Source organism: Peromyscus maniculatus, chromosome 1 (assembly GCF_049852395.1).
Source record: "Peromyscus maniculatus bairdii isolate BWxNUB_F1_BW_parent chromosome 1, HU_Pman_BW_mat_3.1, whole genome shotgun sequence".
Taxonomy (NCBI): domain Eukaryota; kingdom Metazoa; phylum Chordata; class Mammalia; order Rodentia; family Cricetidae; genus Peromyscus; species Peromyscus maniculatus.
Genome location: NC_134852.1, coordinates 135,319,542 through 135,346,423, shown reverse-complemented (window position 1 = coordinate 135,346,423; position 26,882 = coordinate 135,319,542). Strand labels below are relative to the sequence as shown.

The window sequence follows — 26,882 nt, the reverse complement described above, 5'->3', positions numbered from 1 at the left end:
TAGCCCATTTGGGGGTGGGGTGGGGTAAAGATCTAGGACATGGATCTTGAAGTTATAAAGCCAGACAGTTCTGAGCAAAGCCGAAAGCCACTCACCTCAGTGTGAGTGAGGCCATGTGTACCCAAGATTTGTAGTGGTATTTGCTCCACCGTGACCTTGGGCTATAGGGCCCAAAGGAGGCGGCGCTTCCTGCCCTTGTACTGCGCCCGCCCTGCTGCTGGCCCGCAGGCTGCGAGGCCTCCGCCCGTGGGCGGGGCGATGGCGGCCCGGCTGCCCCATGGTGTGTGCGAGCTGCTGCGTCAGGGTTGTGGCCGCGTCGCCTGAAGATAAGAGAGCAGGCTTCGAGTCTAGCGGTTTTTCATTTGGAATTGGCGATGTGTGTGCTCACCCTTGGATTGCTTACTGTTCTCCTGTTTGTGTGGAGAGGCTTCCGATCAATTCAAAGCCGATTTTATGTGGGAAGAGAAAAAAAAAATGGCTCTTGAGCTTTCTGCGCAATTTGAAGAAAAATGTAAACTACTTGAAAAAGTTAGCCTTGCTCAAAAGGAGTATGAAGGCTTAGAGTCATCTTTAAAGGAGGCCCACTTCGACTTGGAGTCAACAGAAGCACGAAGTTTGAAGTTTGTTGAAGGACCAGAAATACAAAGGCAGGAAGCACCTTGTATAGCCCAAGGTCATGGGCGGAGCAAATACCCCTACAGAGATTCCTGGGAAAAACTAATACATCCGTTGGTTTTCCTCACACTGAGGCACACGCAAGTTTTAGAACCAGTGAGTTAGACAAACGGCGAGTGAGGCTGCTGTCTTTAAAGGAATCCTAGGCCTTTGGGGCAGACGGAGGCCCCAGTTCCCAATAGGCTTTGCGGCAGTCTCCACAGTGGGGAGTTTAGTGTGGGGAATTTAGGGTTAAGTCCAGGCTGTGCCTCTGGCCGGCTGTGCTGTACACTCAAATTCTCCATCCACCTAAGCTCTAATTTCTTCCTTTGTAACAGGTAGGCCTGCTCAGTGTGAGTCGCGACATCCTTTAGGCCGGAAGTGTGCATCCTGTCCCTGCTGTGTCCCCAGTGCCTAGGAGAGGTTCCAGCCTTCTGTGACATTTGCTGAGTGGATAACATGTGGATGGCTTGGCTGCCTGTCCCCCCCTTTAAAATCACTCTTTATGGGCAGTCTAAGGCAAACTGGATTTGTTCATTTGGGGTGGGTTGGATGAGGAGAGCAGGGGTGCATTTTACCCGAGTAACCTGTCCGTGGTCTGTGCGCAGCAGGGTCAGGCTTCAGCCCCGCTCAAGTGACCTCCTTGAGGGTGCAAAGGCTGAAGAGATTCTCAGAGAGGTGGAGCCTGGTCAGGCCACGCACAAGCACTGGCAGTTATTGAGGAGAGACCACAGTGTCCTGGAAGGGCAGGACGGGTGGGGAGCTGGTTGCTCAGCCACTGCAGGCATCTGGGACGTCACCACCTAGAATTCCTCTTTTGTAAGAGACAAGTTACCTTTGGGGTGCAGATGGGAAGCATCCCTGATCGTCTGTGGCGGAGAAAACATCTCCAGGGGACAGTTCATCATCACACAGTCTCCAGACTCACTTGGCTGTCTGCTCTGTGTCCCCCCTCCTCTGCTCTGTCCTCCATTCTGCTTTCCATTCTGTGTCCTGCCACACTTCTCAAGGGCTTCAAAGCCCCTGCTTGTGGCCTGTCCCGGTATCTAGGAGCTCAAGGGGTCATTTCATCAAATTATTCCTCTGGGTTTGCAAAGACATAGAATTATTGGCAGAAAAGGAGGATATAAACCCCCGCTGGATCCTGGAGCTTTTTGGGGATGCCAGGCACAGAGTGCTTGGAAGCCTTCCAGCACACTGGTTCGTTTTTTAATGGCCCAGGATGATAGTTCAGCTGTTTAATTCAGACGAGGTGACATAATATCTTTCCTTTGGACTTACTACTGGTGAGGCAGCCATCGGGCTCCTCACACCCTCCTGGCAGGATATTCTGTCATTAGAGCCTGTTTTCTGTCTTTGGCTAAATTGAAAGTCCTCGGAAGAGCTGTAGCCTCCAAAAGGAGAAATCGACAGAGAATAGGTCACAACGGGCATTTAGGAATGAAAATGAATCTGTTCTTTTCTCCATTGGATAAGCAGCCATGCTTGCGTCTGTCTCGGTGATCCATGAAATCGGCTGTCAAGGAAATAGAAAGTGGGTTGCTTCTAAACTTCTGCAGAGTCCAGTCACCTTGGAGACAGTGTTGCTGGCCTGGGCAGGGCTGGAGGGAGAGGGGTGCACACTCTCTGGCTGCCTGCCCTGGCAGGAACACTTGAACGTCACAGTGGAGTTACAGGACATGGGAGCCTTGTTCTGTTCCTATTTTCTAGATGAGGACAACAAGGTTCAGAAAGATCCAGAAACTTAGTTCAGGTCCTTTGGGATGGAGCCTGGTTTCAGCTTGAGGTATGGAGCATATGGCTGGGAACTTGTGTTGAACAACCCCAAAGCTTACGTCTCTCCCTGGGCAGGGTCCTTTCATCCAAAGCCAGCTTCCTGCACTGCAGATGTTTACACCTCCCTGGGTGGGGTCCAAGCTCTTAAGGTTCAGAAGAGGGAACGCAGGAATTGACGTACACACGTGTGCAGCAGCAGGGTGGGTTGTTACCACTGTTTCCACATCTCGCAGCACATTGTCAGAGCATGGGATATAGTGCGACCCACTGACCGAGCAGGTGACAGTGGGAATCTCTACCACCTTTTGCATCTCTGTTGCATGGTTTGAATCTGAGATGCCCCTCCCCCAGGCTCATGCTTGAACCACTGTTTCCAGCTGGGGAGCTTGAGGGGCCTGGCAGGTAGAAACGGGTCAAGACCCTTCAGGAACTTGAGCCAAAATAAGAAAAGGAGCCCCCCATTTCAGAAATGGTGTCAGGCTCTTGATCACAGATCTGAGAAAACACTACAAATCCTTTCTTTACAATAGATGGCAGGAAGTCTGGGCTGGGGACGGGGTGCAGACGTCAGTGTGGTCACCCCTCTTGCTATGTACGTCCTTTGATTCTGGAGTCTTTCCCACAGCCCTCCATGCTTTCCCCTGGCACCTCATCCTCATTTTCTCCTCTTAGCTCTGGAATTGTGGGGACAGGCTAGCCAGTTCCCTGCTGTACCCTCAGTGCCTGGGCCCACAGAGCCTCTGTACCCTCAGAGCTGGGAGGGAGAGGGTATATGGATCTCACGTGTGCCCCAGTGAAAGGTTTTTGCATCTTGTTCATTGTGAATGTATACTTATGTATATTTTTGAGACAGAGTCTCATTATGTAACCCAGCTGGACCAGGACAGTCTTGAGCTCACTGTGGAGCTCACTATGTACTTCAGGCTGCCCCCAAGCTCAGGATCCTTCTGCTTCTGTTTCCTGAGTGTTGGGATCACAGATGTATGCCACTCCACCAGGCCACAGTAGAGATTTAAAATTGGCTTTTATTGTTAATCAACTTATACAAAAGTATTGATAATTTTGGTTGCTAGATTTTTGGTGCTCTCTGAAAAACTTTCTTTCTTGCCTCACCCTACTCCTTCCCTGTGTGGACCACACAGTGTCATGGAGCACCAGGCAATACAGATTTGTACAATGAGTGGCCCTCTATGGACATATGGAGACTCATTTCTAGAAACTAGAGATTCCCGCACCCTGTGACTGTTTAGTATTCTTTGTATCTGAAGGGGGCCAGAGCCCCAGTCTGAGCACTGTAATTTGCGGGCAGCTGTGATTTCTGATGCTGGCAAGTGGGGAGCAAGTGAGTGTCCTGACCCGGGCCTGGTGGTGGGACAGATTTGAACTTGGATATTGAATGTAGATAAAGGAGAGAGGGCGAAGGAGACCCACAGTCCCAAGGCCTCCAGGTCCCCCCACTTCACCGCAACAGCACCTCCCTTCTGCTGATGGCTCTTGCACGTAAGAGCCACTGGGGTTTTAGTGACAGTCGTGAGCTCAATGAGGACCAGTTCTGTGGCCCGGCATGCTACACTCCCACCTTGGTGGGCGCCCTGGACCGACCAGCTGCTCTCCTACCCTGCTGCCTCAGACGCCTCACTTCGGAGGTACACCAGACTTTACTGCCTCCGTTGGCTTTATTTCCCTCCAAAGCCCAGACTTTGTTGAGACACATTCTTATAATTAAGGCAAGAGTGAGAAATAACCTCCTATATAATTTAAAACGGTAAAATTATCGATACCTTTTCCAGCCCGGGCTTTAAATCTTTGCCACCAACGACTCCCCTATTAACGGGCCTAATTAAATTCATTTTTCAGCACGTCTTTGGCAAATTCCATTTTAGCAAAACTGTAGGAAGTTCAGTTTGATTTGTCTCTCTTCCCCTAGAGCTTGCCTATAAAAACGAGGGCTGGGTGGATGCTTGACTCTTTCCTTTCTGTATTAATTCACCCAACAAATGCTTATTTATTGAGCATTTACTATATGCCGTGGCACAAAAATAGAGGAAGTGGATGGTGAAATCAAAGATGACAAAGTTCCCATGGCCATGGCTGGAGGAGAATTTCACTCAACAAATCTGCACTGAGTTTAAGGCAGGGCCACACTGTGCTGGGTGCTAGGGTTGTGGGCATGAAAGACCTTGATCCTTTGGGATGGAGAGTGCGCTCAACCTGGGCTGCTGCTAGTCTCATTGGAGCACAGAAAGAGAGCAAATGTCTGCCGCTATAGCTCATCCTGTAAGTTTTCGTTTTGTGAAGAGAGGACTCCTGGGCAGTTGTGATGTTGAGCGAGAGTGGAAAGCTGCTGAGCTGGAGACTGCGCAGTGTGGGAGAAGTGACTCTGGGGAGGACAGCATCCTGGACTGCAGGGCAGGGGTGTCACAGAAGCCTGGGGATGGCAGTGAGCACAGACGACAGCAGGAGCAGGATCTAGCTGCTCCCATTTGAGCTATAGCAGCAATGATAGTGGAGGATGGGACATGGCACTGGGGGGGGGGGGGGCGGGTAAAGGAACAGTAAAACAGACCTGGGCTTGATCACTGCGGCCCTGTCAGTGCTGGTGGACAGGAGAGGCTTGTAGGGGGTGACAGGAAAAGTCTGAGTGTGAAATGTGGCGTTAGCTTTATCACCCTCACGACCCCGGAGAGAACAACACGAAGGAGGGAAGACTTATTCTGGCTCACAGCTTTGGAGTGTTCCATTCATGATTGCTCAGCCCCATCCACTTGAGCAGAACATTATGGCTATAGGGGTGTGTAGCCAGGGCGTTTCTTTGTCTCATGGTAGACCGAAAGCAAACAGAGAGAAAAGTACTAGGTTCAAGCTGTGCCTCATGTGACCTAATTCCTCTACCTGGGTTCTTGAAGTTTCCAGAACCTCCCCAAATAGGACAGCTATCCAGGCTTCAAGCATTTAACACATGGGCCTATGAGGGAGCAGCTAATATTCAAATCATGGTGTGTGTGATAGTTAAGGTGGGAAGTGGGGTGGCTCGGGTGACTGGGTGGATGGTTGGGACATTGAGCAGAGAAGAGCAAGAGAGAAGATTTGATTGACATCTAACATCAAGATCTGGTGCTTGGGACCCTGCTCAGTTTGGACAAGGTGGTGAGGAGCCAGCTGTGACTCATGATGGGAAGGTGGCAACTTTAAGGAGGGTGTGAACTCAAAAGAGGAGAAGACCAGGGGTGGGGAGCCTCTAGGAGCATCCACATTTAAAGGGTAGTTAGAGTGTGTGGGGAGCAATGGCCGGCGGAAGGAAGAGCAGAGACGGTGACATGAAGCCAGGGACGAGAGCTCTGAGGGGAGAGTGGCACATATTGAACACTGTAGAGGTGTCACAAAAGGAAAGATGGTATTCACGTAGTTAAGAGTCAGTTCGGGTGAGACACCCAAGGCGGCAGGCTTCAGCACACTGGAGAGAAGGAAATGAGTGGCACACACATCCTGGTCCAGAAGAGGGAGAAGGTGGTGGTACCCAGAGGAGATGAGGGCCTGAGGACATTCTGATCCTTCACAACCAGATGCTGAAACAGGATGGAGTATAGTTTGTTTGGAGATGACCCCCCAGATCACCACAGGGGGCTGGGGAGAAGTAAAACAGAAAAGGGAGTCTATGAAACATGGGATGGCCAGCTAGTGAGCAGTATGCAGAAGTGGAGATTCATCTTCCTGGATAACCCCTCCAGATGTGTGGAATAAGTACTCAGAGGTGTTCCCCATGTGAGACCTATCCAAGTCTCAGCAGCTGGCCACTGGTTGGGGTTCTGTCTCTTTGGCATTGGGCATATAACAGTTCTCAGGTGTCTTAGGCCGTGCACATCTGCAGGATGGAGTCTGGTGGTAAGGCAAGTGTGGTGTGCTGTTTATTTAAATTAAACCCCTCCAAACACCCCCTGGAGAGAGGAGGGAAGCTCAGGAAAACCAAGACCCTTGAAGAACTTCTTCCAGAAGCTCAGAAAGTCACAAGACACTCAAGTCCCCTCTCCAAGGTTGTGTAGCCAAGCGGAGACTCTCAGGTGGAGCTGGCCTACACACTGAGCAGGCTGCTCCAGGGATACAGGTTTGGAAATGGGCTTTTTACACTCTTAGTAAGTAAGCCCTATAGATTTATTGTCTTATCCAACTAGATGAGGGTGAGATGATGTCTATGTCTTTTGTTAGTGCCTGATGGGGGTGAACAGGTGTTTGCTCGCTCACGTCTCCACAGGGGAAGCACCAGGCAAGAGAAGGAAAGCTGGTGATACATGTAAAGGAGAGGCAGAGGAACTTGGAAGACAGGGACTCGCCCCTTTAAGAAGGACTGCTCCTTGGCTGTTCCCCTGCTCCTGGAGGAGACTGCAACCTTTGCAAGGGCTAAGGCTAGGGTAATATCTATCCACAATGAGGTAAGACCAGGGAGGGCCCTGGAGCCTATGAACAATCAAATCCAGAGCCCCTAGCAAGGTCCTCAACCCTGGGGCATCTCTAATTAAGGGGATAGGAGCTGTTCTTATAATTTTTTTTTTAGTGCCTGGTGCTTCTCAGTTGCTTTCACTCTGTCCGTTGACCCCAGGTCTGTAAAGGCCGTGGAGTCTGTAACTGCCTTGGGGTCTGTAACTGCCCTTAGGTCTGTAACTGCCCTCAGGATGTGTAACTGCCTTCCTACGGAGTTCTAACTGTTACTTTGTGTCCAGAACCCTGCTGATCTCGGCTACTCGCCCCCCCACCCCCTCCCTGCCCCCGGCTGTCTGCGATTTCAAGTCTCCCACCTCAGATCTCTAGATGGCTCACTGTCAGTGCCCCTCACTCCACGGCTGCCTCTCCTCTCTCCTGTCTGGGTGAGTCGAAGACCCACAGTTTTATCGTCTGTCCCCCTGGGATGACTTCAGCGCTAACTCTAGATGACCAGTCCTCACCCAAGACCCCCATAGCATCCAGAAGCTGGATGAAGTAATGGAATGGTAAGAGTCTAGGGAGATGTCTGGGCTGTGGAAGGTGCCTGCTGGAGAAGGGCTAAGGTTGTGTTTTCTAGAGGAGCCAGTTCCTTAGGATTGAGTGGTGAGTTGGGGTGAGAGAGGTTGGAGATGAGAATGAGACAAGACAGTGGTTCAGGAAGAGGTGGTGAGCATGGGATTGCTGAACCTGGAGGAAATGATAGGTTTTTATTGGTAAGCAAAGGCTGGGGTTCATAATACAAGGGAAAGGACAAGCAAGCTGCCAGAGTTATTAATAGGATTTGATGTCATCAGGTACCTGATGTGTCAACTAAAGATGTGTATTCACCATTGGCTTCTGGCCAGGAGAGAATCCAAGTCAGATTAGCTTGAGGGTGGGTGGGATATTTTCTTCTTCTTTGCATATGCAGTGGATGTGTAGATGAGTGAATGAGTGTGTGTCCGTCTGTGCCCCCATGTCCATGTGTGGACATGTCTTTGGAAGTCAGGGGTTGGTGTTACATGTCTTCCCCGCTCACTCCCCACCTTCTTTTTGAGGCAGGGTCTTTCACTGATTGGGTAGACTGGCTGGTCAATAAACCCTGGGTATCCTCCTGTCTCCAGCCTCCCAGCTCTGGGATTGCCTGAGCATGCTGTCATGTCTGGCTTTTACGCATGCTGGGCACCTGCACTCAGGTCCTCGTTCTTACACAGCAAACACTTTATTAAGCCCACCTCCCATGCCTCTGAAGAGGTATTTTTAAAAGTTATTTATCTTTGTTTTATGTGTTCGAGTGTTTTGCCTGCATGCATGAATGTGTACTATGTGTATGCCTGGGGCCCAAAAAAGCCAGAAGAGGGTATTAGATCCCCTGGAACTGGAGTTACAGATGGTTGTGAGTTGCCCTGTGGGTGCTGGGATTTAAATTCTGCTGAGCCATCTCTCCAGCCCACCGAAGAGGCTTTTTTTCTAATGAGTGAGTGTGGCTGGAGGCTTTAGGGACAGGTGAAGTGACAGAGCTGGACAGACAGTGGGAGTCATATCCAGAGAGTAAGCTGGAGACCTGAGTGGGACACCACAGACCGGGAAGTCAAGTTTAAGATCGACTGAGATGCTGTTCGGGATGAGGCCGTGGACAGTGAGAGGAAACAGTGGTCTGTTCTTGGGAGTAAATCGTGTGGGCAGAGAGATGAGCATGGTCTCTCAAGTTCTGACTTTGTTCAGGTTTCCAGCTTCCTAAGATGTCCCCCTGATGAATTTCAGAACCCCCTGGGACCCAGGCTTTATAATTGCTGATGAAGTGAGTTCAGCTCTGGAGTCAGACTGACCTGAGTTCTGATCTTGCTAATTCTCTCCTAGCTGTGGCTCTTGAGAAGGGTCAGACCCTGGAGAGGAATAGCCTGCATTCTAGCATGAAGGAGCAAATACAGTGCTGTGTCATGGCTCTGTCCCCACTTAAGAATAATTCTCATTGCCATGTCAGCGACAGCGATTCAGGAAGCCAAGTCACACAAGACCCCATTCGTGTGTTCTAGGACATCAATCCCGTCAGGAGGTCTAGGAAGGACCTCCCTGAGGAAGTGATGTTGTAGCTAAGACCTAGGGACTGAAAGGAGATAGGTAGGTGAAGGTGGGGAGTAAGAGCATCCTAGGAAGAAGTAATAGCAAGGTCTGGTGGTAGGAAAGCCTGCAGTAACCTCAGGAACTGAGGCAAGGCCAGTGTGGGTGCCGTGGAGAGAGTGAGGATGAGCGGGATGACCCTGCTGCCTTCGGGAGCCAGCCTGGGCCTCACTGTTTCCATAAGAGCAATGGGAAGTGAGAATTTTATCAGGAGTGTGGCTTGGGAAGCTTGCAGTTTGGGTTGCTGGGTGAAGGAGGAACTGTGGTTAAAGGAGGAGGTTCACATGACAGCAGGGAGACGTTCTGGTTGGTTGTTGTGTTCATCTAGGGGAGGGACGCGATAGGCATAGAAGAGGATGAAAGACAGGAGATAGGTGTGAGACTGGTTAAAGGTTTGCTTGAAGAGGGAGAAAGAAAAGGAAAAGGAGAGGGAGAGGGAGAAGGGTGGGGTGGAGGGGGAGAGGGAGTCACAGTGAGTTGTCTAAGTTGTCCTTCAAGGACAACGTCCTTTGGTGGAGGGTCTAGTTGCTCACTCTAGGTTTGTTGACTGGGCCCAGGTCCTGGGTGATTGTTACTTCAAGCCAAGCACGAACACCTTACCCATTCTTGGTGGGTGACTTCCACAAAGGAAAGTGTGTGCCCTGGATCTGGCTGTGAGGACCCACGAGCGGGATAACACTATGAGGTTCCAATATGGGGACGTGGCACCAGGGACCAGGCCATGAGGAATGCTGTAATTTGTACCTTAAGTGCCTCCAGAGGCCCAGGTGTTAAAGACTTGGTCCTCAACCCGTGGCACTACTGAGGGGGTTGGACCTTTAAGAGGTGGAGCCTAGTGGGAGCCAAATCATCAGAAAATGACCTTGAAGGGGATACTGGAGCCTCAGCTTCATTTCTGCTCTCAGCCACCATGAGGCTAATGGATCTGTCTCTCATGCTCTCCCAGCCATGATGCTCTACCTTTCCATAGGCTCCAAAACAATGTATCAAGAAACCAGGGGCTGAAACCTCTGGACTGTGAGGAAAATAACCTTTTCTCCCTGTAGGTTGATTTTTTTTTCAGGTGTTTTATCATGGTATCAGGAGAGCTAACACTTCTCTATTTTAACCAGTCACTGGAGGGTGAGGACATAAGAAGAATCTGGAAGCATAAGTGGAGAGCAATATGCTCATTGTGGGCTGTGATGGCTAGTCTCAATTGTCAACTTGACCTAGAATCACCTAGGAGACAGGCTACTGGGTATGCCTATGGGGATTACCTTGACTAGGTTCATTGGGGTGGGAAGGCCTGCCCACTGTGGGGGACACATCCCCTGGGCTGGGGTCCTTGAACTGTATAAAATGGAGAAAACAAACTGAGAACAAGCATTCACCATCTTCCGTTTCATGACTGTGGATGTGATGTGACTATATCACATCCTTCTCTGAGAACTCCTCTGCCACAGCGGATATCTGACTGTGTGCCATAACCCCCCCCCCAAAAAAAAAAAAAAAAAACAACACTTTTGGCTTCAGTTGTTTTTGTCACAGTATCAGGAAAAGAAACTAAGACACAGAGTGTCCTACAAGCCAAGGGAAGAGAGTTCCAGAAGAAGGCCAAGCCACAGAGCTGGGCACTGCTGAAATGCCAGACAAAGGCAGACTAAAATCTCCAACTCCCCCGTGTTTCTGATGAGGACTGTACAGAATAAATGCTTCTGTGGAGAGTTCCACTGCAAATGGGTAGCACGGACTCTGTGTCAGCTCGCTACGCTGTGTAAGAAGGAACTCCACGATGAGGTGACTCGAACCTCCCACTTTCTTGCGAGTCTGTCACTTGGCTGAGGCATTCTGCTGCCACAGGGCAGGTTTGGCTGATCTTGCCTGAACTTACTGAGGTCAATGGGTAGACTGGTTGTGGCCTCTCAGAATCCAGGCAGAGGGAGCAGATGTACCAGAACTCTGAAGTGAGATCGAACTTGGCCGTGTGAGGAAGAGGACAGAGGACAGTGTGGCTGGGACAGTGTGTGTGGTAATAGCTTAAGAAATTAGAGGGGATTGGAGAGTGGGTTGGGGGTCAGTGAAATATAGAGGGGCAGTGTGAGGTGGGGTGACATCAGGAGCCCCTTGTAAAGCATTCAACTTTACCTCTGCTGGTAGATTTCTTCTCCATGTCCGCCTTAGTGACTCCAGGTTGGCGTTTGCTCCTTGGAGGAGCCTTGGTACTTCTCTTGGTTCCACTGGGCGGAGGGGGATCTTTGTTCCTGCCATGCCTGCCTGATCGCCCCTAATTTGGGGGGAGGGAGAATGGGGGCCATGTTTAATTTTTGTTGTATAAAATTACCTATGCTGACATGTAATGATTTATTATTTTATATGCATTTAAACATCTCATATTTAGCAGATAATGTCACACTTTTCAATAGTTTTTTTAGTAGCTTTTTTTTTAAACCTCAAAGACAGCTTTTTTTAGGGTTTAAGAGAAAAAATAACTTTCTAGCTAGGGGACTTTTTTGATTCCTAAAATCATGTCTATCTGTATGACCTGGAAGTAGATGTGAAGATGGCCAGGGGACAAAGGGAGGGGAGGCCTTGAGAGGGAAGAGTAGTGGGGCATGGGAGGATAATGCCAAGCACAGTCATATTTGCATAAATGGCCCTATGTCACCTGGTATAGTAATATGTAAAACGTCAAAATCTAGGAGGAGAGAGGGATGAAGAATTAAGGAAGTATCTCAAAGTCCCTGCCTTTTGGTTTCCCTGCATGGTACAGGGCAAGCCAGCTCTCAGCCAGGGGTCAGTCAGCCTCATGCCTAAAAGCCCATCTTGCTGAATGGGGGATATGACCCAGGCCAGTTCAGTTGGTCCTCTGCTTTTATAAATAAAGTTTTATCAGGATACAGTTCTTCTCATCATCTGTAGTCTATGATCCCTTCTGTGCCACTTTGACAGACTCCCTTAAGTATTTGTCAGTTGCTCCTTTAAGAGAGAGTTAAAGCCGGGCGGTGGTGGCGCACGCCTTTAATCCCAGCACTCGGGAGGCAGAGGCAGGCGGATCTCTATGAGTTCGAGGCCAGCCTGGGCTACCAGGTGAGTCCCAGGAAAGGCGCAAAACTACACAGAGAAACCCTGTCTCGAAAAATCCAAAAAAAAAAAAAAAAAAAAAAAAGAGAGAGAGAGAGTTAAGCCCAGGGCAGAGCAAAAGCACACTCAAGGGTCCTCTGCTTATAGCAGGGAAGTTCCGGTCCCTGGACCCTGTTAGCCAGGGAGGCGGCAGTGCTCCTCCACGAGGGCTCCCACATGGGGTCTTTCCTTTTGGTTTATTTTTGTTTTGACTTTTATTTTTGTATGTTTGTGTAGCGTGTGTGTGTGTGTGTGTGTGTGTGTGTGTGTGTGTGTGTGTGTACGTACGTACATATGTGGATACAGGTAAAATGTGCAGGTGTGTGTGCATTTGTGTGACAGTCAGAGGTGCATGTTGGGTATCTTCCTATGGATTTTGAGGTAGTGTTTCTCACTGAACCCAGAGCTCACGGGTGGCTCCATGGCTGGCCCGTGATTTCCAAGGCTCTGAGGGTCTCTCTTCCCCTTTCTTCTCTCCCCTCCTTCCAGCACTAAGGTTACTGGTGTGACTCACCAGGCCACCTCAGTGGGTCCTCCCCTCTTGTTTTAAGGACACTAATCCACCTTGAAGGATCTGCTCTTATGGCCTCAACTTAGTTTCTAAAGATGGAATGTCCAATTTATTGGCAATACACACGATTTCAGGAAACCAGAAAAAATACTCAGTTTCTGGAAGTCTGCAGCATCACCTTCGAATGCTGGGCAAACAAACACAGGCGTGTAGAACATGTGACATCTCTGTGGGTGGCTGGGAGGCCCGAGAGTCCTGGTGCGGACGGACCTCTGCCACAAACCCATAGGCCTTAACTTGAAGCTTTAATTCCAAGACCATTTTCTTCTCTCTAGAAAAACCCTGTGGTGTAGGGTGCGGGTGGGGTCAGCGGGTAGGAATTCAGACCTCGTTTCAATAGTTTCTGCAACTGTGGGCAATATACCTGCTTTTAGAAATGCAGAAGAGAAAAATCAATATTTCGACTTTCACAGCCAATCACGGCACAGAAGCGGCAATTCTGGCCTCAGCATGTCTGCACGGGTCTCTAAACAGGGCGGCGGCATCTGGGGTAAGGAAGGCTCGTAAAAATGACCGATGCAGATATTAATGATTTAATCTGCTAACGTGGTGTGGCTGCCTCAGAGAATCCCATTCGTCAGCGCTCAGGACCCTCGGAGGAGCCGCACAAGGAGCTGGTGCAGGAGGTGGCAGGGACGAAGATGAATCACAGAGTGCAATATTGATTCGCCCCGCCTGCAGCCACCTCTGTTTGGAAATATGGAAAGCAAATTAATGAATAAATGAGCTGGCTTGGTGAACCGTGCCCCACGAGGAGCGCTGGTACTTAAGCTGTATACGCTAAGCAGCCTCTGAGCAAAGGCCTGGGAGCATGGGTTGGGGGGATGCATTGCAACTCAGGTCTTTGGACAGTAGGGCCTGGGGTCATTGCCGGTCAACTGCCCTCCCCTCCTTTTGGAGACGCTGTCTTGCTGTCTGGCTGCATCCCAGGCTGGCCTGGGACTTCCCATTCTGCTTCAGTTCCTCCAGTGCTGGGATCTCAGGTGTATGTCGCCACAGCCGGCCTTTTCAGTTCCTTCCTCAGAGGAAAGGGCTGAAGGAGAGGATTCAACTAGACAGTGTGTGTCCTTCCTGTAGCCACTGCTTAAAAAACAATTCCAGCCGGGCGTTGGTGGCGCACGCCTTTAATCCCAGCACTCGGGAGGCAGAGCCAGGTGGATCTCTGTGAGTTCGAGGCCAGCCTGGGCTACCAAGTGAGTTCCAGGAAAGGCACAAAGCTACACAGAGAAACCCTGTCTTGAAAACCCAAAAAACAAAAAACAAAACAAAACAAAAAAATTCCTTCTCTTTTTAAAGACTGTGCGTGTGTGTGTGTGTGTGTGTGTGTGTGTGTGTGTGTGTGTGATGCACATGAGTGGACAGGGGTGTGTGCCATTGCCCACACACTTGGAGACCAGGGGAGGGCGTGTTTTCTTCTGTCACTCTCTGTTATATTTCCTTGAGACAAGGCCTCTCACCGAACCACACGCTCACTGTCTCAGCCGAGCTGGCTGGCCCCTGAGCTCCCGGTCTCTGCACTGGAGCCGTATCTGCACCCAGCTTTTATCTGCTTGTTTTATTTTAGTGATTTCGTATAATTATTATACATACATCATCCCTCCCTTTCCTTTTCTTCTTCCAGAGGTTCCCTTATGCCCTTTCTTGCTCTCTTTCAAATTCATGGCCTTTTTTCCCCATTAATAATTGTTAGATGGTCACACACACACACACACACACACACACACACACACACACACACACGCATACACACGCATGCATGCACACACACGCACACGCACACACACTCACCCACTCCTAAATCGAATGTGCCCAGTCTGCACAGTGCTACTTGTGTATGTTTCCAGGGCTGACCATTTGACACTGGACAGCCAGTTGGCTTGCTCTTCCCTGGGGAAGGAAGGTCATTGATCCCTTTCTCAGCATTCCTTAGTTGTCTGGAGTTCTTTGTGTAGGCTGAGGCCACAGGGCTTGAGTGCCGCTCCCCTGTCCCCCCACATTAACATCTCTGTTGTCCTTGTTCAGCTCACATTTGAGCAGCCATGCTGGTGAGACGTCACGGGTGCAGCTCCTAACACTGCCTAGGAGACACTGTCTCACAGTAAACTGATCCTCTGACCCTTACAACCTTTCCGCCCTGTCTTACACAATGTTCCCGGAGCCTTAGGTGTGGGAGTTATATTGTAGATGTATCCACTGTGCCTGGGCTCCACAACTCTGCATTTTGATTGGCTGCGGTTTTCTGTGATGGTCTCTGTCTGTTGCAAAGAGAAGTTTCCTTGATGAAGGGTGAGGACCACATTTACATCTGAAGATTTTGAGCTTTTTATGGAGGTGCGGGGATTCAAACTCAGGTCCTTAGGTTTGTACACTGAAGTACTCTACCCATTGAGCTATCTTAATTTTTTATTTTTTAATTGAAACAATTCATACAGTATATTATGATCATGCTTGTTCCTCCCCCAAGTTCTCCCAGATCCTCCCTGCCTTCCCCACACCCAACTTCAAGCCTTTTCTCTTTCTCCTTAAAAACCAACCAACCAAACAAAAACAAAACAACAAAACCACAGAGATCATCCCTAGACACAAAAACACAAAAAACAGAAGCTAAAATATACAAGCAAATGACCAATAAGACAACAACAAAAAGCCCAAACAACATTATGGGACAAAAAGTATACAAAAGTACCATTGAGTTGTGTTGTGTTAGCTAACTACTCCTGGGCACGGCACCTACTCTGAATGTGGTTAATAGAGCCAGTGAGCGGCTGGAAGGATAGTAACACCCATCTGATTGGGTTAAGGTTAACTATGTTAGATATTCAGGGATCTGGGTGGCTCATTGTGCCAAAAAAAAAGATAGTCTAAAAAATTTAAAATAACCATTTCACACTTGGCATGTGTTTCTTGAGTGCTTATTAAATTCTTCCTACTACAGCTGGTGCTCAGCACAGAGCTGTGGCCAAAGTAAGGTCCCTTCTCTCTCAGAACTTTCCTCTGCCTTTTGTCTATAGGCTTCCAAGTACTTGCAGAAGGCACCGTCTTTCCTCCAGTGAACTCTGTATCTTTGTCAGTCAGTGGCCAGGGCTGGAGTGTGGCTCAGTGGTAGAGCACTTGCCTGATGCGCACGAGGCCACAGGCTTCTGCGCACTGGAAAAAAAGGATCCCTGCCCTTGCTTGTGGGGGTGTGTTTGTGGGTTTACCACACCTGTCTGTCTGTTCTACTGTTCTGTGTGTGGGCCCCTCTATCTGTGCCACACTGTCTTGATACTGTGTCTCTATAGTAAGTCTCAAAAGTGGGTGGCATGATTTGTCCCCTTGTTTTCCTTTACCACGTTTCTGCAAATATTTAGACACCATCTCCGTGTCTTGCTGGGTTTTGGTCGAGACTGCTTTAGACCCGTGTATTCAGGTGGGGAGAATGGACACCTGTACTGTGTCATACGTGTCCTTCCATCCATGAACATGGGATGCCTTTCCACTTCTTAAGATAGTCTTTGATTTCTCTCATGTTGCTTAGTTTCTAGCATAGAAGCCCTGGGATATTTTGCTAGATTTATTCCCAGGTATTTCATTTTTTTTTAAAAAAGCAATTGAATATGATGTTCAAATTTCAGTCTAGATCTGTTTGCTATTAATAGATAATGATGCAGTTGACCTTTGTGTGCAGATCTCATATCCTGTCATCTTGCTGGACTCTAGTTAGTTCTGGGAGTGTTGTGCACGTATGTGTGTATATATGTGAAGTTTCAATTAGGATTTCCTACTCTTGCGCTCATATTATCTGCAAAGAGAAAGGATTCCATTTCCTCCTTTCCAATCTGTTCAGGTGACTATCTAGTGTTTATTATTATTATTATTGTTGTATCCCTTTCCAATCTGTTCAGGTGACTATCTGGTGTTTATTATTATTATTATTGTATCAGAATTCCTCCATGTAAATGCCAGATGGGGTAATTTGATGGCAAATGGGAATTGAGGCAAGCTGGAAGGGGCCGCCTCTGCCGGGCTGTATAGGAGCATAGGTTTACATCTTCTCAGACTAAAGGTGATTCTGTTGGGAAGTTTCCTGCTACTTAGATGTGAATTATTTAAATATTTAGACACTTTCTGGGCTGGGCAAACCCACCGTGGGCTAGGCTGGCTTCATGTCACTCGGCCAAGGAAGCCACTCCTGCGCTGGAGTCTTTAGGCAAGCAGTGCCCACGGCATGCATTTCACATGGAAACCTGCAGGTTTCCAGGCTCACGGGAGGAAGGTCACACTGCATCTGGAAGGCCATCCCTGGGACTGTGTGTCTCAAAATCGTCTGGCAAAGCCGTTAGCTGTGCCAGGCACCCACCTCTCACATGTTCTCTAGGTGCTTCTACAACGTGGGTGTCATACCCTGAGTCTCAGTCTAGGTAATTCTACTTTTCGTGTGTGCGCGTGCGCACGCATATGTGAGCCAGTTAGTTTCACTATGGTTGCTTACAGGAACAGGAATAAGGGGTTCTTTACAGGAGCATAAGCACCTTAACATTGGCTACAGCACTGGAGAAATGCCTCCTCCCCCAGCAAGGCTCATAGGTCCTCAGGGAGGGTCGGGGCCTTGTGAGAACCCCCAGAGGGGCAGTTTTCAGGGAAGCTTGTTTAGCCCCTTGGTTCTGTTAATCATGGCTCGGCTGCAGCTGGGTGATTCAGGCTGGGATCAGAGAGGCAGGGATTTTGTGAGCATCAGCTGCCAAGATCTCCTCCGGGAGCATGTGAGACTCAGCCTGGGCTAGCCAGACTCTCCCTGTTGAAGAGCGGGTCCTATCAATACCTCAGGCCTGGCTCACAGCCTTGGCTGGAAATGTACCTGCAACTTGAAGATTCAGGGCTTGGAGGAGCTGGCACAGCCTCAGAACCTGACATCTCTCTTCAGAAGTAGCCAGCAGCACAGAAACACCATGCGGATGAATTGCTGCCTCCCAGGATCTTCTGCAGCCTGGGTGGCGAGCGAATGGGCAGTCAGGTCTCCACCGCAGTGTCTGGACTGCTCCGCATCTCCCACCAGCACAGCTAATCACTGGCAAGGAAGTGACATTAATGGCCTTTTCATTCTGTCCCTTTCTCCTGCCTGGGCATCTGCATGTGCAATTATGGAAAGACAATTTAATGCTGACCAATTAATTGCATTTGCCAAATGGGCTTGAAACACTCTCCCGGCAGTTTTCCCTGTCGGCACAATGGATTATGGTATGCAGAGAATGAACGCTAGTGACTGTTGGCACATGTCCCTGGCTGTGGGTCAGCTGTTTGTTTTGGATAGTCAGGTTTTGGAGAGCTTGCTGTGAAGTTGACAGTCCTGGTGGAGCTGGGAAGAGACCTTTGCTTCCTCATTTGCTTGCCCCCAGATTCATCTTGAATGGTGTTAACTGTGCACTTCTGAGCACTTGTCATGGTCTAGGTACATGGCAGGATGTATTATTTTTAATCTTCATGTTTATGTAAGGGAAAGGTTAGTATCCCCATTTCACCATGGGGAAACTGAAGCATAGGACTGGTCACCTAGCTGAAATTTGTGCCCCTCCATAGCTTCCCACCCTGTTATGTGTACCACTCAATGTCTCTGGAGGTAAAATGGGGATCTTAGAATTGTGCCTTGGGCCTGGGGGTGAAGGGTGCTGCTGCTGGTTAATGTCTCAGATGTTACTTACATCGCTCCTTGGTTCACATCCTGGCTCTGGTTGTAGCTGAATGAGCTTTGAAAAACTAGGCTATCTCTCTATGCCTCAGTTTCCTAGTAATGTGGAGAGACACGGTTACATTTCCCTCCTAGAATGTGGCCGTAAAGGTGGTGCTGTGCACTGGCTTTGGGATGCATGGCCAGTGCTTGGCAAGGACAACTCTCTCACCATGGAGCAGGTGCTGAGCTTGGTTCAGCAAGGCTGTACATAGAGTAGAAGCAAAGAATGGAGACTGGGAGAGATTGCCTGAGGACTGTGGTAGGTTAGTCAGACAGTTGCTAAGAAAGCATTCATGCCCTGTCTCTCATGGTTTGAATGCATGGTGGCCTCTGATGACAGTGTTCTGAATGCAGACCCGAGAGACAGTATGCTAGCTGGAAACTGCTAAGGGGCGAAGGGCTGGTTTTAACTCACAGCTTCAGAATGTTCAGCATCCTGGAGGGGAGAGTGTGCTGGGGCAGCGCCTGATGGTGGGTGGGAAAGAGAGTGACCTGTAACAGAAAGCAGCTGAGACAAGATGCAGCCTCCAAAGACACACGGCCAGTGACCTCCTTCCTCCAGCCAGGTTCCGCCTTCTCCATTCTAACGCCAGTCAACAGGCCCAGGAGCTGCTTGATGCTCAACCTCACTGCCCTTGAGATTTGAGCCAGTGTCGCTGTGTGGGCCCTGACTCAGGCACCTGGTGTTTCTGACCCTGTACTAACTCCTCTCTTTTCTTAGGGTGATTCTGGAGAGAGCTCAGTCCATCCCAGTATCTTCAACAGAACTGTCTGCTTTGTTGACTGCATCAGCCTAGTCAAGGTACTCAATAGGCTTCCAGATGGGGCTGGGGGTGTCAGTGCCTCCCCACCTGGACTTCCTGTCCTGGTCTATGAGGGCTTCTGGCTTGCTCAAGGCCAGCCGTATCCTCATACTGCATAAACACGGATCCTGCTGTCAGTTATCCTCTATAGGAGGTCCTGGGATGACCGCTGAGCTGCTAGACATCCCCTGTTTTAGCTGTCTTTTCCAAATTTCAGTCTAGAATATCCACCACCGCTCCATCCCCCTTAGCATCTCTGTCCATCCACGGCCATTCTCCAAACCAAGTCTAGAAGAAACTTCAGCCAAATAAAAGCCCCACCTCCCCACAGCTTTGTCTGCATCACCCTCATGGGTTCTTCTTTGCCTTTCAGTGGGTGAGCCATCAGACCCTGCACTGTAGGAAATGGGGCATCCCAGGGAGAGTCTCAACTGTGGGCTCTTGGGGAGAAACTGAAGAGATGGGGTCTACTGAGAGAATGCCGAGGAGCTGGGGTATCAACTGTAGAGGATTCGATTTCTGTCTTGCAGACTGATGCCACCATGGAGAGTGCCAGGGCCTTCAGAGGGTGTGACTTCTCAACTGACATCCGAGCACAAGGAGCAGCACGTGAGGAGAGATCCTGCCCTGCCTCCAAGATCTGCAAACACCTAGAGGCCAGATGAGAGTTGGAGCTTGTGAGACAGTCCACAGTTTAATGGGGGTACAGGAGGGCTCCAGTTGGGTTCCTATGCTCCTAAAATGGAAGAGTTCAGATGCAGTTGAATATTAAGCAACCAGAGTTTAATGGTTTAAGCTTTATGAAGCCAGATGCCTAACAATATGCATTCACGGGTCTTTAGTTTCCATTATTCCTGCCCTGTTCCTCTCTCAGGGGGACACTACCAGGAAGGAAGGTGCTTCTCTTGAAAGGACACTTTACAATTAATTCAATCTAAGTAGACATATAAGATGCGAGAATCTGCACAGGGGTTCAGGTGCCCCAAAGCTGACTAGTTAGTAGAGGAGAAGTAGTAGCAGTTTTGTGCCCCCTGTCTAGGAAGTCCCTGAAGAAAGTTGAAGTTGCACCAGCTCATTGACCAATGGCTCTTTTATAGGCCCTGCTTCGTGGGCTACCACCGTCTCTGCATCTTGGTTTGGGGTGGAGTGAGCCACCAGCACACCGCTTATAACTTGGCCATCAGTCAACCACCATCGTCTTTTCACCCAGTTTCTGGGCTCTGAGCAGAAACTCAGAGGTCCTATTTCCGGGGACCTCTTTGGCAGACCCTCCAGGAGCTAATGTTCTAATATAAGGCCCCCCCAAAACTGCAGAAAGGTCAATGCAACTGAAGCATGAGCCCCCACACTGCAGCCATGCAGTTCACAGAGGGTGAGGTCTCAGTGAGCCTTGTGTCTTGTGGACTGGGAACATGACCACTTGACCCCAGGGTGGGGGAGGGCTATGAAGAAGCAGGAACAAACTCCCCAGGAGAATGGAATTGGAGGGTAAAGGGCAAATACAACTGTCACACGTTCCCAAAGGAGCTCCAGAGGCCAGGCACCAGGGACAGAGGGACACAACTGGCTGGTATGTTGCGTTCCCTTTCATTCGGGGCTTCCTGGCACGGGTAACTACATTTTGCTCTCAGTGAGTGATATGGGCACAGCCCACCAACAGTTTTTGGATGTGAATTCTAGAAGTAGCTGCCTGTGCTCCAGCATCTCCCTGTGAGCCTTGTGCCCCAGAGGGAGCAGCTTTCCCCTGGTGCCCGCTGTGGTAGTGACAGTCACAAAATCTGTACCTGTATCACTGTACCTTCTCAGAGTCCCTCCTACTATTTGAAGCATCACAACTACATGACTCAGTATACCCACAGGTGTTTCTGGCCATCACTTCAGTCTTTTAAACATGTGCCCCATAACCTTAAACTGAGATGTTCAGCAATGTAGTGAATACATCACTTAGCATGCTCAGCAATGAACTCACCCATCCATGAATGTTGAGGTTCTGTGAATAAAACCCCAAAGTTTTCTGTGTTCAAAGAAGACACTGTAATCTGACTGAGGTCCATGCCCTCCTTACTTGCTGAAGGAACTAACTCTTAAATCTTCTCCACTCTTTTACGATCCCATCTCTGCTTCATTTGGCTTTGAACTTACTCTTGGCTCAGTGTTTTCTAAACAGGGCAGGCATGAACAATGCCATTCTAACACGGCTTTGTCTCCTTCAGGGCAGAGGAAGTCCTTCAGATTGAATGAGGAAGAGACATAGATGGTCTATCTGGATAAGGAAAAAAGGAAGAACATTCTAGAGAAATGGATAACTGGCATAAAGTTTCCTGTTCTCCAGAACCAAGGCCTGCCAGAGAATAATGAATGCATTTTGGCTGGAGTTTGGGGCCTCCTTCCCTTGTGACCAGCCCTGAGAAGATACTAGCAGGGCCTAGTTAGGAAACCTCTGCAGAATTGAGCGAGGCTTACTTCCCTGCTGCTGTCCTGGCTGCAGGATCTGGAAACACACCCAGAAACAGCTCCTCACCAACATGCCTGATCATGGGCATGTCTTATGTCCTTCAGAACCCTACTTTACTCACATATCTCCCTGAAAACACATACTTCAAGAGAACCAAAGAAAGAAAAGATGGCCCCAAGAGTTCTGGAATTGACCTTTGGTTACTAAGGGTATTATGGCTGGGACCAAGAGACTGCCTATAAAGTTACAAGATTCTCCAATGAAACTTTTTGTGGCCAAGAGCAACTATTTAGGGTCCCTTAAGGTGCACAGTGTGTTCTCCATGTGAGGTGACATCTGTGGAATCCATAAAGAGGATGGATGCTAAAAGCCTGGTACATAGTAGGTCCTGTGACTGTGTCTTCTCCCCCTGGAAAATCAAGGAACAGTTCAGGCAAGTATATGAATGAGCTGGCTGGCGTTGTGGGTCCATCATCCACTTCTCTTCTCTTGGGTAAGAGGCCAAAGGAACATGTCCTGAACAGTATGGATGTAGTCATGCCACAGAAAAACCACTCAGACTTTTGGTGCACACCTCTGTGCATCTCAAAGACTCAGTACTTGCCTGATTCACTTTTTCCCCAGCAAAACTCCCTGACATAGTAACAGCAAATGCATACCTTCCCCAGCTGTTGGCTTCATTATAGACTGGAGGCCTGACTTAGTAGTCACCTACTGGCCTAAAACCTCATCTCACCTTACAGGCAAGCTGCTTGGTTCTTGGGCCCTGTTTCTCATGGGGGCAGGGGAGACTCATCTGGTGGTCACAGTTGTAGACTCTGATGCAAAATGCAGTGACTACCCATGACAGCTCAGCCTTCATGCTACTTGGACACTTCCTTCAATATGACCTGGTGCTCAACAACTCTGGGTTTAGAGGGTCAGAGTGGACACCCAATGGCGGGACAATAGACACCAGGACCTTTCCCAAGGCACACCTCTTTAGTCTCTCAGTCATCCTTTGATCTTCAACAAGGAGTGACATCCGGCAGTTTTGGAGGCTGATACAATCAGAAACTTGTCTTCTACCATGGGCCAGTACTCAGTGAACTCAATGTGTTCTCAGCTGTGCAGCCCCAGAGATTAGCCCCTTGGTGTCAGCACAAGGTGTCACCCTGCTCATTCCAGGAGGTGCTCCTTGACTGCATGCTGCTCAGGACACTGCACGTTCCTCACCCAGCGGGGCCTTCCAAAAAAATGAAAACAAAAACAAACAAACAAAAAAAAACCCCTACTGGCTGTCAGCCCCATGGCCATCAGAGCTCTACCTGTCTATAACCTTGTCAGCTGGGTCAAACGGAAGCACCAGGAATCCCTCTGTGGAGGCTCAGGATGGGAGGAGGTGCCCCTAAATGGTGCTGGAGTAAGGAGGCTGTAGAGACAAACACAGAAGATGGCAGAGCTGCTGAAGCTATGATCAGGCAGGAGAAGGAGGGTGAGACAGTGCTCTACAGGAGAATGGGGATTCCCTTTGCCCTGCCTGGCACACCTTGCTGTTCCAGCTTTCTCCAGGAGCTGATTTCCAAGGCAGCATCCCATATTTGCCCTTTAGTACCAGCTGGCCCCCCACTGGGACAAGATTCTCTCCTCTTGTGGCTGGCCATGCCCCGCAATCTCTGCAGAGGAAGTATGGCCCTGGCCCTGCTAGTTCAAGGCCCCTGGCCCGCCCAGTGCGCTCACCCCCTTTTCCTCATCTTGGTGACTAGAATTTCCTCTGGGACTCTCTTGCTCCTGCTTCACCTTGCTTCATGCCTTTCTGCCCTCCCCCATCCCCGCTTTCTCTCTTCTGCCTTGTTCCACTTCCCCCTCCCCTTTTTTCTCTTTGCTTCGCATCTTCCTCCTGGGTATACAGTTTGTGTACTTCTGCCAGGCTCACCAGGGATACTGTTGGTGTGGAGGTGGGGACTAGCTGGTAAAGAACCTGAGCTCAGTTCTGTGTGAGCATTCAGTCATACGTGTAGAACCTGGAGGGTTGGTACTTTATAAGGTGGAAGCCATGTAGACCATGTCTCTCTCTAGAAAGTGATGCTTGGGTCACAGTGAACTGAAGGAGGGTGGAGCTGTTAGCTCAACCCTTGCTGTTAGGGGAGGGGGTGTAGGGGTTTGTGCCATGTTTCTTGTTGGTGTCTGATGGTCCACAGGATTTTGAGCACACAGCCTGTGTCCCTTCTGTGGCTCTAAGTCCGTACCAGGTGGAAATTAGCTCCAGTGTTTAGCAAAGGGATAATTGGGTCTGTTCTTCATTCTTGAATGAAGATGAAAAGGATGCTATCAGTGATTGCTAACATAGACAGGACTTACTCAGCCCTGAGCTAGCCCTACTTATTTCCCTCTGATTTTGTCCTTCTGAATCTATTTATCTCAGACCAAACCCCCCTCCCACCTCCACAGACTCTGGTTATACCTGCTGTCTGTTTCTGGCTCAACTTTCCGAGATAAGGTGGATGCTGTGGGACACATTAAGGTTCGTATTTTATAAACAGATGCAGTCTGTCGATGGCAGAATGCATTAATCTTGGTGGCCATGTCTACCAGATTTCCTGTGGGACTCGGTTCTTTTTTTGTAGCCTCTTCCATGGGATATGTGCTGCTTTTCTTTTAGATAAGGAGACAGCAATATAACAGAAACAAGTGAAGAATATACATCCACACCCACTTCTAGCCCCTTCTGTTGTTTTTGGAGTCTGTGGGTGCAACCTCGGGCTGGTCACTGCTGACGATATCAGGCAGGCTGTACCCTGTACAGCCCCTGCTCCTTTCTACATCTCTTGCAGTTGGTTCTTTCTAGATGAGATAGTGATAGGAAGAGCAGATTCACCCCTTCCCCTCCTCATGAGGAAAGGGAGCTTAGAAGGACCTGCAGGGCTTGTGTTTGAATGGATCTTCACAAGTTTCCATGTTTGCTGATAGATGTACCCATCAGACTGTTTTTCTCGAGGTTCATCATGAGGCTTCATCACAGAGAAACAGTCATGGATGTCTCATGTTTGATGGTCCCCCTTGGACCCAGGATCTAAAATGTATAGGTATGAAATGAAGTTTTCCAAGGTTTTTGATCAGTTTCGTAGACTCAGATATATTTGTGGCTGTGACCAGCTGGTGCAGATCTAAAGAGGTTGAAGCCTTGTATGGTGTGGACCTAGTGACCATAGTGTAAATCAGAATGCCAAGGCTCCATGTGACTATGGAAAGTTCGTGATAGCCTCTGTCCTCTGACATTTCTGGTGCAAAAGAAGAAAGTGTGCCAATGATATCTGGCCAGCGGTGTGGTGACTTTTATGGCCACCAGGATGTCTGGAGTTTGTTGTTTCTGTTAACATCAAAGAACACATTTCTCGGCTTTTATGTCTCAGTGAACAATATTTATGTCACAGTGGGCAATGTTTCTTTCATGGAGGTACTGAACTGCAGATGCCACCTGGTGGACAATGGGCCATACCTTCTCCTCTCTCATGCATCCACATACCTCTATGAGGTTGACCATATCTCCCCTTGCCATAAATTCCAAGATCAAATCTCTTGGTTTGTCAAATATCTGGAAGAATTTCACAATGTTTGGGTTTAGGGCAGCTTCCCTGATGTCCATCTCAGCTGTGATATCAGAGGCCTTGATGATGGCCTTGTCCAAGATCTTCACAGCTACTCTGATATTGGTTGGTACATGCCATGATGCTTACTTAACCTTTGAAAATGAGCGGTGGGCCAGGGTCATTAAGGTGTAGTTAACTCTAAGGATGTCCTCATCATAGGGGCTGTTTCCAAGCTCTTCCTGTTTGCTACTTTCACTGATGGAAAATGGCACCACTATGCAATGCTTAAAAAAAATTAGAGTAAGTATAAGAGGGAAGTTTATGGCCATAGATTCCTCCATCTTAAAATCCCATGTACCCCAGAAAACTAATGATGCTCTTGAAAGTTGTAGACAGGCAGAGCAGCTGAAACCCCAAAGCAGCAGATGAAAAAGCATCTGACTGGGACTGAGTGGGCACTAGAGCAACAGCAGAGAACCAAAGCGGTGGTTATTTGAAAGGCTCAAGAAAACCGATGACCCCTCACCTCAACTAACAGACGACACTAAGAAAATGAAAGACAAAAGTTGGTATCTCAACAGATAAAGTGAACACCAGGGGCCATCCAGAGAGATGACAATCCTGAGAGGAACGGGAAAGCTTCCAGACTCGTGCAGCCGACACTACAAGTGAACTAAGATACCGCCCATTATGGTTCCTGTCGCTGACCCCAAGGACTGCATTAGGTACTTCTCTCATGCCTGTGACAGAGAAGCCACTTAAAGCTTTACCTTAGGCTTTCAGAGAACAGGCGAGGGATTGTCCTGGGAGGTGCTGGGAGTTTGGAAAGATGTGTCGGAAGCAGCTGGTTCCATGGCTTTTGGAAGCTTCCATTCCCCCTAGCGCCCCAATTCTTTCTAAGGTACTGCTTCCCTCCCCATGGTTCCACTATCTCCCAGCACTACCAAACATTCAGTCACATGACAGGCTGTGAAATCTTTCCTAGTCAGCCCTTAAGGAGGACATCTGGACTTTAATGAAGAGCAGCACAGGCAATGAAGACAAAGTCTTTGCTTTCCCCTGAGTTATGCAAGTGGGGATCGACTCGCTAGAGAGTGGACATGTAGGTTGCCTCAGTGACTTTTCACTGTTTTTTTACTTTCTATTCTGTCTTTTAAATCATGTATCTTAATCCCATTCATTTCATTTCCCTGTCCCTTTGAATCCACCCTCCGCCCCTGCACCCCTCCCTCCCAAATAAAACAAAATTTAAGAGAGAAAAGGAAAAAGGAAAAAAAAATAAAAATCTCATCATGGAAGCTGCAGTGTGACACTGAGTCACGCATTAAACTCCTTTGTCCATATATCTTGCAAGTGTTTATCGCAAAGAGTCATTGGTCTGGTTCGAGGACTCTGGTTTCTATCACACTACTGATGTTGGGCCCTCACTGGGACTCCTCTTGTGTTGTGCAGATCCTGCAGCTTTGGGTCTGCAGGTCGAATCCCTTCCTGTGTTCCAGCAGATCATAGAGGGGGTGGATGCTGGGGCGGGACAAGTCATAACCCTGGTTCTGGGCCTGGGCAGCTGCAGGGTTGGTCTGCCCACCAGCCCTCCCCTGTCCTCACCACCAGGGTGAGCGATCCAGCATTGCCCTGGCTAATTCACCTCCGGTAGCAATGAGCGAGGGGA

At 49.0% G+C, this 26,882-nt stretch overlaps 1 long non-coding RNA gene across 2 annotated transcripts; it reads left to right on the top strand.

Annotated features, from left to right (window-relative positions):
• On the top strand, positions 1 to 26,549 carry LOC107401629 (uncharacterized). Of its 2 annotated transcripts, none has more exons than XR_001578490.3 (4): positions 1 to 7,412; positions 19,108 to 19,188; positions 19,720 to 19,866; positions 21,403 to 26,549. It is a non-coding gene; the product is annotated as an uncharacterized LOC107401629 (long non-coding RNA). The 2 variants fall into 2 exon arrangements; XR_006075080.2 differs by having other exon boundaries at positions 19,720 to 19,892.
• Positions 26,550 to 26,882: the final 333 nt, after the last annotated feature.